Source organism: Fundulus heteroclitus, unplaced genomic scaffold, assembly GCF_011125445.2.
Source record: "Fundulus heteroclitus isolate FHET01 unplaced genomic scaffold, MU-UCD_Fhet_4.1 scaffold_68, whole genome shotgun sequence".
Taxonomy (NCBI): domain Eukaryota; kingdom Metazoa; phylum Chordata; class Actinopteri; order Cyprinodontiformes; family Fundulidae; genus Fundulus; species Fundulus heteroclitus.
In genome coordinates, this window is record NW_023397121.1 from 1,117,497 (window position 1) to 1,131,239 (window position 13,743).

Below are 13,743 nucleotides of genomic sequence, written 5' to 3' on the forward strand. Positions count from 1 at the left end.
CTTCCACAGGCAGCCAGTTACCCAGAAAACAGAAAAAAGGGTTTATTCGCCTCGTCCGTGGGTCCATAATACCTGTATATAATAAAAAACGTTTTAAAAACATCTAAAGAAATAATAATACTGGCACTTCTGGTACTGGTAATTCTATCACAATTCTATACAGTTCTATCTGAAACCTATCATTTCTAATATCTTCATTTGTCAAACTACAATTAAAAACAGCTGTTTGTGATTTTTAGCCATGGTTTCTAAGAGCCAATGTGGAAATATTCAAACAGCCTCAGATTAAATCATGACTTGTTTCAGCTGTAACTGGGTCCAGGATCGTTCAGGAGCTCATTGAACATTTACAGCTGTAGCCCTGAGCATCAGACATCAGGGAGGCTCCCACTGCCGACGCTCTGGAGAATCATTTAACTGCACATCTGGACTCACTGCCTGTTTCTTTATTTCTTTATGTGCTGGCATTTCTATACCTCTGCACAGCACTTTGTTCAATGTTGCCCTTTTATCTACTTGTTATATGAATAGATGTGAACTTGTGGGTGTTCCAGGAGTTTCAGTGGGTGGAGTTATAAGGATATAAGAACACCTGGCCAGTCAGACAAGTGGAGAAAGCTTCAGCACACCTTCACTGAAGAACTCATCTCCACCAGGTAAGGAAAGCGTCATGTTTCTGAAGAGCTGCATAATTGTCTTCTGGTCTTCCTGGACTTTGTAGAACACCAAAGTAGTTTTATTTCAATTTTCTGGCATTGTTTCTGTGTTGATAGACTCTGTTTGTCCTCTTAGATTTGAGACATGTCCTCACATCAGATTGAGATTGCTGCTCTAGGCCGGCCTTTTGCCTTAGGAATGCTCTATGATGCTCGCAAAGATCAGCTGATAACAGGTGAGAACAGACCTGCTGGTTTCTATGGTTTATTTAGACTCAGAGGGACGGTAGTCATGGTTTAAAACACTTTTTCCCAACACTGGACTTCAAGGCCAACATGTTTTAGGTGTTTCTCTTCTTCAGTACTAAGACTTTTGCTGAACGGCAGTCACCTGAATAAGTTGTGTTAAAGTTGAGTAGCATATACCAGGTAGATGCTGATATGAAATTATATAAAATAAAAAGCTATAATCAGAAGGTCTAAGTTCAGCTCTGGGAGAAGGTTCAATGTGTGCTTATTAAGACTCAACACAGTATTTAAGTGCAAGAATGTGTAATATGTGAAAAGGGAAAGATATTTACAATATTTACAGTTGTACATGATAAGGACAGACAAGTCAGTTCTATTTTTTTTTAATGAACGAAGTCCAACAAAACGGATACTAAATCCACGCGTGGTTTGCGGTCTCCAGCTCATATAGCCCCCACAAGGCTGTATAATTGTCCCAAAAGGTTGGTTGTGAGAAGTGATCAGTGATATTTTAGTGTTGGTATATGGATGTGTGTGGTTTGGGGGAAGCAAGCTGCAGCGTCTCCTACTGAACTTATGGGAGTTGCAGTTGGCTTCTTTCCGGGCTGAGGCATAACGCCTACTTCTAGCTCACCACCCAACGAATGGGAAGATACGAACCTGGCCTGTATAAACATGACCAACAATTAGCACCATAATTAACAATGCTTAGCTCCTAATTGATACCATAAACATTAGATTTGTTATATTGCAATTACACACAGTTTAAAGTTATTTAATGTTTAATAAATAATTATCTGTCTGTTAGGTATTGTCTGGTGAATATCAGCCCAAACAGCTGATATCAGGACAATAGTTGAAAGGGATGATACGAGCACTGGCGATGTTTTAACAGCAAACTCTGCACACATATATAATAAATGAGTGACAACTTATCTTCAAGTTCAATAATTTGTTAACAGAAATAAAATGAACATCACTATATAATGCTGTTTATCTGAATTAACACTATATTTCATTCAATAAATCCTCTCTACTAGGCTAGTGAAACTTAACTAAACTACTAAGCCAAAGAACTATTTACATGCAAAAACAAACAAAACAAAACACAAAACAAACGTGGTTAATCATCATCAGAATAATTCAGTGAATCCTGGTTCACTGCAGATCTGATTTAAAGAACATGGAATGTAGTTAAATTAGCTTAACTAATTTAGAACATTTGGCATGTTTCAATCCATTGACAATGCGAATTCTGAGTAAACAAAACATTATTTGATGAAATAACATTTTGTTTGAGTTAAAGACTGATTTTCTCGGTAAAATCATTACTTTAGGGACGCTCGATTTTATCAATGCGATGGGATTGCTGAAATCGGCTAATGTAAAGTTATACAAAACGCCTTTAAATCGACATTAATATTCAATATTAATGCCGTAATAACGCTCATAGCACTATAGAAACGATGGCGGAGCGAAACAAACAAGCCTTATGCTTGAAACGGGCTTTTGTTGAATAACCGGAAGTTACCAGAAGCTAAATAGCATTTTGGCTAGCGGATGTTCGGCGCTAACTTTAAAAACCTTCAGTTTTTATGTTAGTCATAATGAGTGGCCGGATAACATAAATATTAATATCCCATTAATGTATGAAACCCTTGTGGAGATAACGTTTGTTATAACCATAAAAACACACTCGAATCATATCAGCAATGGCCTGAAACAGAATGTTAGCATGAGCTATGTCTGTTAGCTCTTTGTGTTTAGAAACACCATGTACGCATTACACAAACATTTCCAAATGAACCATTTACTCTCCCTCCCTCAATCCTGCCAGACCTGTCGGTGCCTTGTGTGAGTTCGGTCCACTTTGGCCATCCAAGGAAGAGAGCAGTGATAGGGACTGCCGAAAGGGGTAGCAGCAGCAAACATGCAGCTGTGAGCTAGCCGAAACGTGGTCGAGGGGAGGCCAGGCCCGACGTCCATTTAGTAGTCTGAGCTCTCAGCTTGTCTGGTGAGGGAAGGCATCTGCCGTCTCGCGTCTGCTTTCCTGCCACAGCTGACAAAAATAAACAATGCTGTTTCGGCATTCCTTCACGGCTGGTTGCACAGAAGTCAGGGTGCAACTTAGCTTCGGTCGGGTCGATGAATCCTCGAAACCAGTCGGATCCTCCGCTCCGTGGAGGACGAGTTTCTCCCCAGCTTGTGGGCATTCGAGTCTCCTGAGGCCCGCATGGTGGCCCAGGCACCTCCTCTCCTTCAGATGTCCCAGGCAGAAGATGTGAAGACTGGGAGTCTTAGTCTGTGTGGCTCGCAGGGCGGCTAGCTGCTCCCAGCCCCCTGCGGGCCCTGTCCTTCACAGCAGACCCAGGAAGAAAGTGAAGAGTACTGGGCTTTGTCCTGTGGGAGCAAAGTTTTATAGGATTCGTCTACATGTACATGATTAATCTTAATTCTTTGTTCAAATAAAATATACAAAACAATTATTCATCGAATACTCAATTAAACAGTTCATTACCATATTAAATGGTATTGCAAGTACAAACTAGAAATGCATTTCAAACATTTATACCTATAAATGTAAAGGCTGTTAGCCAATAACCATCATAAAATAAGGTTGTTGATTTTAACCCAATTGGTCAAATGAAAACAAAATAACAGGGTAATGCAACATTACTCTATAACTGTCAGGATGCAGCTTATGGCTGCATGCTGAGCCTCTCTCCCTCTCTCTTGTTCCTGCGCAGCCTGATCGGTTTCACCTGGCAGGCTGCAATTAACCCACAACTGCTTCCACCTGGTTTCACCCTTACTTAAACTCACCTCTTTCTGCTCTCGTCGCCGGTCCGTAGCGTTCACTCCCGCTCCGTCGCTGCCAGAATCCTTATCAGCTCAGTTTTTGTTCCAGTCAGCCATTAGAGTTTCCGTCACCTTTGTTTTGTTCCAGTCGTAGCCTAGATCCAGCTCAGCTCTGTTCCACTCCAGTTCTCCACTCCTGGTGAGCTGTTCTGGTCTCAAGTCCACGGCTCCGACGTTCTGGTTCCAAGTCCACGGCTCCGACGTTCTGGTTCCAAGTCCACGGCTCCGACGTTCTGGTTCCAAGTCCACGGTTCCGACGTTCTGGTTTCAAGTCCACGGCTCCGACGTTCTGGTTCCAAGTCCACGGCTCCGACGTTCTGGTTTCAAGTCCACGGCTCCGACGTTCTGGTCTCTAGTCCACGGCTCTGATGTTCTGGTCTCAAGTCCTCGGCTCAGATGCTCCATCCTAGTCTCAGGTCTTCGGCTCCAGAGTTCCTCCTGGTCAGTCTCTCTGCACTCCTCCTGCCAGCCAGCTTCCGCACCCTTCATCTCCGTCCATCAAGACTCTGGTTCCTCTCGTCATTAACCCTCCATTCTGTACAATAAAACTCACTTCAAGAACAAGCTCTGTGTGTGCGTGCTGTGTCCGGGTTCATCCTAGAAAAATACCATGACAATAACTGTGGAAGCTAGGTAATATAGTTGTTAGCTATGATTCTGTAAACAATGGAAATCCATCAAAACTGCAGCTAGCGCCCACGCTAAGCTAACACTATATCAAACAAGGCATTAGCGTTAGCATGCTACAACAAAACAGTTCAACACTCACCAGTTCCGTCTTTTAGTGAGTTTCACAAGGTTGAAACATACATCGACTTTTCAATGGTAGAGGTATCTAAAAGGTGAGAGGCATACCAGTGAGTGTCATAGCAGTTAAAGATGGAAAATATATACTTTAAGTCGGCTAATTGCCTACCTGCAGCAGCTCCGTACACTCACCAGCCCCACACGAAATACAACACAGTGCGCAGCCATACTTAGTCGACTCTCATCAGGAAGTCTCGTGGGAAAATATCGCGGCAAGTCTCGCAAGATTACAGACTTGTGCATGTATGGAGAAAATTGGAAAGGTAAAAATGGAGAGGAAGAAGCCTAAAACAGATTGGTTACAGAAACCTTTAAAACTTGCGAGGCACAGTGCTTTAAAAGAACCCAGATCCTCAGGCAGTAGCAGGTTTCGTCCCATCAGCAGTGGAGATTAGCCTCAGGCGTCGGCAGTTTAGCTCCCATGTGTAGAGGTCAGTGGGAGGCAGGCGGGGTACATCCTGGACAAATTTCTAGTCAGTCACATGGAGAGAGCAATAGAACCAACAACTATGCACTCTCTGTCATACCTAAGCCCAACTCAGAGGTAACCAGTAGCCACAACAGTAATTTGTTTGCCACTATGTGCGGAAGCTGGAGTACCTCCAGAGAACCTGCATATGCACAGAGAGAAAAGCTCATGTAAAACTAAAGCTAATGGAATATGTTTCTGTGAACTCCACAGGTTTCAGTCTGTGTGATAAAGAAACAATTACGAAGAACACTTCCACTAAGGCTCAGAGCAGCAGTTCCTATCATGTCACTGCATCTGACTCCTTTGAATCCAAGTCTTCTCTGCTGGACGTCAATGTGTCACTTAAAGCCAGTGTCCTGGGTGGTCTAATTGAGGTTGGAGGCTCTGCCAGTTATCTGAATGACACAAAGAGATTCAAGAACCAGAGCAGAATCACCCTTCAGTACAAAGCCACAACTACATATGAACATCTGTCTCTCTCTCATCTTCAAAAGACGGACCTAGATGCTGGAGGTTATAAACCAAATCTCAGTGCAACACATGTAGTGACAGGCATACTCTATGGAGCCAATGCCTTTTTTGTCTTTGACAGCGAGAAGTTAGAGTCCAGCAATCTGCAGAAGATTGGCGTCAGTGCAGAAGTTGCTATTAAAAAGATTCCAATCTTTAGCTTTGAGGCAAAAGTCAAAGTAGAGCTCAGTGAGGAAGAAAAAGCTGTAACCAATAAGTTCTCCTGCAAATTCTATGGAGACCTAATTCTTGATAAGAACCCTGCAACGTTTGAAGATGCAGTGAAGACGTATTCCAGGCTTCCAGAGCTCCTTGGAAAAAGTGGAGAAAATTCAGTTCCTATTAAAGTCTGGCTGACTCCTCTGAAGGATCTGGATCCATCTGCATCAGAGCTGCTGGGAGACTTTTCTGTTGGTTTGGTCAGAAAAGCAACTGATACTCTGGAAAGTATCAAAGAAATGGAAATGAGATGCAATGAAGCTCTGGACGAGAAAGTGGTGAAAAGTTTACCACAGCTTCACAAAAAGTTCAGACGCTTCAAAGATCTCTGCACTGACTACACAACAATGCTCAGACAGACCATCCAGAAGAAGATTCCCCTGATTCGTGAAGGTAAAACAGATGAAAAATCAGTAGAGAAACTCTTTGATGACCACAAAAAGTCTCCATTCAGTGAGGAACACTTAGATAAGTGGTTAGATAACGCAGAGAGAGAAGTCAACATTATCAGGTCATGTGTGGACATCATGGAGGGAGTCAGTATTGTCCCAGATGAGTCTGACGTGGACAGAGAAGCTCTGGCTTCAGGAGTAAAAAGTGCCCTCTGCTATGTTTTCACCTCTGTGGAAACTGATGACCCCTTCACTCAGCAGATGACCAGCTATCTGAGCAGAGACACGGCAGCAGCTCCACCCAGAGTCATTCCACCCACCAAAGACCACTGGTTCTTCATAAATGATGTTGTGACCAGCATGAGGACAAAAGCCAGTGAGTTCTACACGATGGCCAAAAACCTGAGAAGCAGCAGAAGATTTTGTTTCCTTGTAGCAGCTCTGCCAAATGACAAATTCAAAGGAGCAACCATCTACCAATACAGGGACGGCCTTCTGAAGACGCAAGATTTCTCAAAACCTCCTATTACTGATGTTCCAGCCCAGTTAGATCGAAAAGACCTCTTATACTGTAAGTACATTATCTCGATCATTATGTTTTTGTTTGAATATGTAATTTTAATTTGAACTAAGACATTCAACATACAGACTTTTCTTTTAGGAAAATATCAATTATTGTTCTAATAAAGCATGTCTTAAATTAATTTACCGCCAACTTGTATTACCATTTATTGCACTGGTACATTTACATAAATAAGCTAATTCTGCTGTTCTAAAATGAACTACATGTAACTAAATGGACTGTAACAGACTGTCTTCCTCTGTTATCAGACTACTGTGATCTTACCCTGGACCCAAACACAGCCTCTGACTCACTCCGTCTTTCTGAGGGGAACAAGAAGGCAACATGCACAGATGAGAAACCTACAACCAACGTAGTTCCTCATGTTCTGAGCAGGGAAAGGCTGACCGGCCGTCATTACTTTGAGGTCACTTGGACCACAGACATGAACAGTTACGTAGGCGTGGTTCTTGTATGCTCTGGTGGAAACCCTGGAAAACAAACATCATTTGAGTCTTATCATAAATACTGGACTTTTTCTAGTTTTTATTTGCACACTGCAGGACAAAACCATGGCTTGAGTTACACTGTTTATCCTCCACAAGGATGCAACAGGTTTGGGGTGTATCTGGACTGTCCTGGAGGTACCGTGTCCTTCTACGCTGTCTCTGGAAACAATTTCATTCACCTTCATACCTTTGAATACAACATCACTGAACCAGTTTATCCAGGTTTTTATGCGACATTTAAAGACAACTATGTTACCTTTTGCCCTCCTGAATAAGTGTCAGATGTAGACGATGGAGTTGGTTTGTGGTGTTTCATCTTCTGATTCTCATCAAGAATAACCATTTACATTCCTATATTCAACCTTTTTTAAATCATTTGCCTGAACCATACCCTGAAAAACGGAAGCATGATAAACCCCAAGCTCTTTTTAGCTTAAAAGATATAGACCAGATGACAAAGTTTAAAGAGTGACTGAGAAACCCTGATCTGTACTCTGCCTTCAGTGAATGTGCCATCATCAGGCTGCAGAGGACACGCATTTCTGTCATGTGACTTCAGGCAAACTGTATTTAATTTACTTTGCAGTCTGTTTTATATTTAAATACTACAGTTACTGTTTCTGTTAAAGACCTCTGGATGATAAACTTCACAATCTGATCATTATTTGGAAGCTGCAAGTTTCCATACTTTTACATCTTCTAAGTGTCAGACCTTTGTGGACTATTAGAAAAGTATAAAACAGTAAACTGTTTTATACTTGTTTAAAAAGAAAATCTTTTTTATGGAGCTTTAAAGTTTTTCATTCTGTTTTGCATTGAGATTATGAAATCTTGTTTTTTTATTGACAGCTTTAAAACAAATAAAATTTAAATATCCTGTTAAAAATTTAGCTACATGCAAGTGATTTAGTAATCCAATTATTAAGTAAGATTATACAATTCTTGTGTTTTTCTGCGATTTAATCGTAGATTTTTGATATTTTTTAATCTTTTTGTACATTAGGGAAATTTGCTTTATGTTGTCTTCTAACCAGCTTATCTTTAATAGGAATTAGATGCTCGGGTGTATAGGAACATAACTGTATTGATATTGTTTTGTATAAATTCTCGATTTATGTCTTAACTTTTGTTATTCTTTACATGAATCTAATGAACCACTGAGGAAATGTATTCTGGTGGATGGTTTGATCCTGATCAAGTAGATCACCAGCTGAATTTCTGCTTTTAAACCCACAGCATGGACACTAACATGATATTACTGACATGTGCTTTTCAAAGGCTCTTCTGCTTTGGTTTTGGGAAATGCTGCCACCTGCTGGAAATCCTCAATAAAGCTGGATCCTGAGTTAAACTGAGCTTTCTGATTGTCTGTATTCTGATAAATAACCTAGTAATAATGGAAACATGTTTCAGTGACATTATTCAACACTATGTTCAGTTTTATCTCTGAGAATTTTTATATTTCTTTATATTTTTTATAGGAAAGGGACAAAAGTGTCCATAACAAGCATAGATGATTTGGTGATTAACACAATTGTAATGAAATAATACATGTTTATTTTAAGTTTGACAGATTCAGTCTTCTCTAACTCTCTATGAAAAGATGGAACAAATCAAAGTTAACGGCTGAAAATAAAGAGGGATTTTATAAACAATGTCTGATTTCTCCCCACCAGGTGGTGATATGAGACAGGTGTGATGGCTGACATCAGGAGTTTTGACGTCCTCTGTCTCAGCTTCCTCCATCCTCACCTCAGCCTTTGAGAGCTCACCTCTGGCAGCACTCTGTCTAAAACCATCTGATGCTCAACCTGTAACTGAAGAAACTGTTTAGCTTTCAGTTAGGATCTTTGCTGATGCAGCAGGGTGATCTGGCAAAGAACATCTGTAATCACAGCATCTTTAGTTTGGTTTGCAATAAAATTCATTACTTCCTTAATCATGTTATCGCATGCAGCAAGGTTAAAACTGATTAAGTTGCTCCACTCATCTGCAGATACGTTGATGAGGTCGGCTACAACAACCTTCTGCCTCTCTATGTCTGCTTGGTCCACCACCAAGTGTAGCTTCAGATGTGAGACGTTCTGGCTCCATCTTGCTAACACAAAACATACAAAAGTTAAGACAAAACTTTCAAAATAACATAAGATCCAGTCCTTGCACAATTAGCTAAGCATGTGTGTTTAAAAATACATTTTGCAAACACTTGTTTGTGTGTGTAGAAACAGGTGCGCAGGTTGACCGTTCAACATGCAGTTCATGACGACACTATTCTTTCAGTGTTAAGATGCTAAACCTTTAGGAATTACGAGCTCTGTAGCGACTGCTCACCTTTCTTTAGGAATTACTAGCTTTTGAGGAAGGCTTCACCTTTTAGGGAATTACTAGCTTTTTAAGCTCATGCTTCTTACTTTTCTTTAAAGGGAAATTAGCACTTTTAGCTTTATGAGCACCCCCTTTCCACATAAACAGGGTGTCACCTCAGATTAACTAGGAGTTAAATCTGGAAACAAATATGTTCTACACAACACAAACTAAAGTCTTAAAATTTCCTATTAGACACATATGCAAAGCATCTTAGGTTAGGTATAGGAGCATCTAACTCCTCTGGACTGCAAGTTAATTTTGAAAATGCATAACTTTGGACTTTTCATTTAAGACTGGTGGTTTAAGCAAACATGAGGATAAGGCACAGCATCTGAACTCAGACGTTCAACAAAATTTGGTTCAGTCAGTAAGATTAACTTTACAGTTAAATCAATTATCAGACAGTTGGTTACACCAAATATCTTGATTGATTTAAGCATTTGAATTTAAACTTTTCGTAGTACAGTTTATTATCACAAGCTGAAATTCTTATTAGTTAACTTTTATTTTTCTAAAAGTCTAAAAATGTCACAGGTGATATTCTCATATGTGTGCAGAGCAGCTGTGTTTACCATCGTCCACTCGGCGGGACGCATAATATGTAGACGAATGCCCACCCAGGATGCTATAATATGTTGTACAATTATACACTGTTTAAAAGTTATTTAACGTTTAATAAATAACTCTCAGTCTGTTAGGTATTGTCTGATGGATGTCAGCTCTAGAGCTGATATCAGGACAATGGTTGAAAGGGATGATTCGAGCACTGGTGGTCTTTTAATGACAAACTCTGCACACACATAGAATAAAGGAGTGACAACTTCTCTTCAATCCAAAAAAGGTTCTGATGACTTTCCGTCATCAGAACCTTACAACACCGGAACGAGCATGTCCTACTAAAACAGAAGGGAAGCACAAGGAACAGAAACACATCAGAGATGCCCTCCAAATCTGTGGCTACCCTAACTGGGCTTTTGTCAAGTCAGCAAGAAAATCCAAAAGACCCGCTGCAGAACATAATGGTGAGAAGAATAAACGCAGAAACATCGTCATCCCATATGTTGCTGGAGTCTCTGAAAAACTCAAGAGGATTTTCTCCAAACACAAAATCCCAGAACATTTCAAAGCAAACAGGACCCTCAGACAGAGGCTGGTGCATCCCAAGGACAAAACCCCCAAACCTAAGATGAGCGGAGTGGTGTCTGCAGTTCAGTCAGTGAGGAATGTTCTGATCTTTATATTGGAGAAACCAAACAACCTCTCCACAGACGCATGGCTCAACACAGGAGAGCTACCTCCTCAGGACAAGACTCTGCTGTAAAAACAGTGGAGATGGTTGTGGACTTCAGGAAGAACTCAGCCCCAACTACCCCCATCACCCTCTGTGACTCCACCATGGACACTGAAGTCTTTCCGCTTTCTGGGAACTATAACCTCCCAGGACCTAAAGTGGGAGCTGAACATCAACTCCCTCACCAAGAAAGCCCAGCAGAGGATGGACTTCCTGAAGAAGGCAGCTGAAGAAATTCAACCTGCCAAGGACAATGATGGTGCAGTTCTCCTCCTCCATCATTGAGTCCATCCTCACCTCCTCCATCACCATCTGGTACCCTGGTGCCACCGCTAAGGACCAGAGCAGACTGCAGCGTGTCATCAGAACCAGAACCAGAACAGGCTGCGCTCCATCAGAACCAGAGCAGACTGCAGCGTGTCATCCGGTCTGCAGAGAAGCTGATTGGCTGCAATCTTCCATCTCTCCAGGACCTGTACGCCTCCAGGACTCTGAGGCGTGCAGGAAGATTGTGGCTGATCCCTTCACCCCAGTCACAGACTATTTCAGTCACTTCCCTCTGGCAGGAGGCTGCGCTCCATCAGGACCAGAACCAGAACAGGCTGCGCTCCATCAGAACCAGAACCAGAACAGGCTGCGCTCCATCAGAACCAGAACCAGAACAGGCTGCGCTCCATCAGGACCAGAACCAGAACAGGCTGCGCTCCATCAGAACCAGAACCTCACGCCACAACAACAGTTTTTTCCATCTGCTACCAGCCTGATGAATAAGACCAAGAGCCGCCTGTGACTCTGGACACTGTCTCTCTCCCCCGTTCAGGACTTACAAGCTACACCAACGTAGCATCTCCAGACCTTCTGCGTTACATTAACGCTGAGTCTACTGTGTATATATTCTGTATATATATCTATTTTGTCTGCACCATCAACACCAAGTCAAATTCCTTGTAAGTGCAAACCTACTTGGCAATAAACTTGTTTCTGTTTCTGATTCTGAGATGAGCTTTGTCTTGGTTTTGGCAGAACTAAATGCAGTGGATCAACCTTTCTAGACTCCAACAAGGAACACGTGTTTCCCATACACACACAACATTTGGTGAGGTTTTAGAGCATTAATAGGACAATTAAATCAAAATGGTCATTGTGTGGCAGAAAAATAAAAACGTATACATTTAAATGAAATGATGTCTCCTTGAACTCATTCCATTAGTTCATTTATTCTGAGGAATGTGAAATCAACTTACATTGGGAGGCTGTTGGATTTTTTTAGTTGGACATGTAACACTAGCTGATAGTTTGGTTCAATTAAGTCCAAACGCAAAGCTGCAGTGATCCGGTAACTCGCCATCCTGGGTTGAAACAGGGGGTGGAAAAAAAAGCTGACTGTCGAGTGGTTGACTGAAAACACCCAATGTAATCCTTCGTCTATGTTAATTAGGCTTGATTCAGCAATATTCTTCAGCGATTTTGGAAAACCCAACACAAGCAGCTAGCCACAGCGACAGCAATGGAGAGGATTCAAGTTCACCTTTGACCCAGAACTTAAAGTGTGCGGTCAGTTTGACCCGCCAAAATAAAATGTGGGTTGATTATTTTGTGCAGGTTACAGACAGTTATACAAAATGGTATAATAAAAATTAATTAGAAATCTCTAATGCCAATTTGGAGCACCAGGATTATCAAATATTTCCAGCAGAGCATCCCTTTATGGCAGCACAATGATGCTTTGAAGTTCTGCAGTTATGCGTCTATTTTCCCCAGAAGATATTTTATCCGGCGCATTTTCCACAAATCATGCAGGCAAAAATGTCTGAATGGGACAGATGAATGCCACCGCGAACAATATTTAAACAATTAAACAAAAAAGCAAACACATGACTGAACATAAATATTGGGCAACATTACTTCAGAAAACCTGAACATCAACAGCTACCAAAAAAATCATGGAGCAAAAATTATTTCAGTGATAAAAGAAATAAAGAGAAATTACTTGTGCACCAGAGTCCTTTACTGGTCCAATTGAACATTATATACACACACAAATATATCCATCTATCTACCTATTACTTCCGATTTTGTGGTCTGATACACCTTGGAAATGATCAAGGCATGCCATCAGACCCGCTACACTGAATTTTATGAGTCACTTTGTTTAAGAGGGTTAGGGAGAGGGACGTCTGGGCCTCCCTACTGAAGCTGCTACCCCCGCGACCCGAACCCCGGATAAGCGAAAGAAGATGGATGGATGGACTTTGTTTAAGAGACCTCGAGTTTGTGGCTGTCTATTGATGGCAGAACTAGCAGAGACCATGGGGTGTCCATTGGAGGGCGTTCTGACATGCATGCATGCTAGGTTTTTTTGTTGTTGCTGATCATAAAGCTGTATCAGATTCCATGGATTCTCTGAAAGGAGATGGCAAGCCAACCTCTGTTGAAGAACTCCATTCCTCACACTGACCTGAACTTCCCAGTAGTAACAACACCAACTACTGAACAAAAAAAAGAAAAAAGAACTTAACTTGCAACATAATTTGACTTGACTGACGACTAAAAAAGGACGACTGAAATATAGTGAGCTCAAAGATGGAGACAGCTTCTTGATTTTTTATTTTTTTACATACTAGTTTTTCATCAATATTGTACTTGTTAAACTGTATTTTATTTAATTTTATCTTTTGCAAAAAAACTGCTTTTGCTCATGTCTTGCTTCCAGCTGCGTCATTGTGCACTCATTTTAGTTTCTTATGTAATCCTGCCAAACCTAACAACTGGTCCAAAATACGAAGCAGAGATCAAGGTTACAATAAATTTGGGGAGCCAGCCAGGAGGGTTTTTTCAAGTTTTTTCCCC

At 41.3% G+C, this 13,743-nt stretch overlaps 1 protein-coding gene across 1 annotated transcript in view; it reads left to right on the forward strand.

The window, feature by feature from the left end:
- Positions 1-811: 811 nt before the first annotated feature.
- The window catches only part of LOC105921344 (stonustoxin subunit alpha-like), a 61,092-nt gene continuing 48,160 nt past the window's right edge, over positions 812-13,743 (forward strand). Inside the window, exon 1 of the mRNA XM_036133748.1 lies at positions 812-892. The gene's annotated coding sequence lies outside the window, so the exon portion shown is untranslated. The remainder of the gene's footprint in view (positions 893-13,743) is intronic.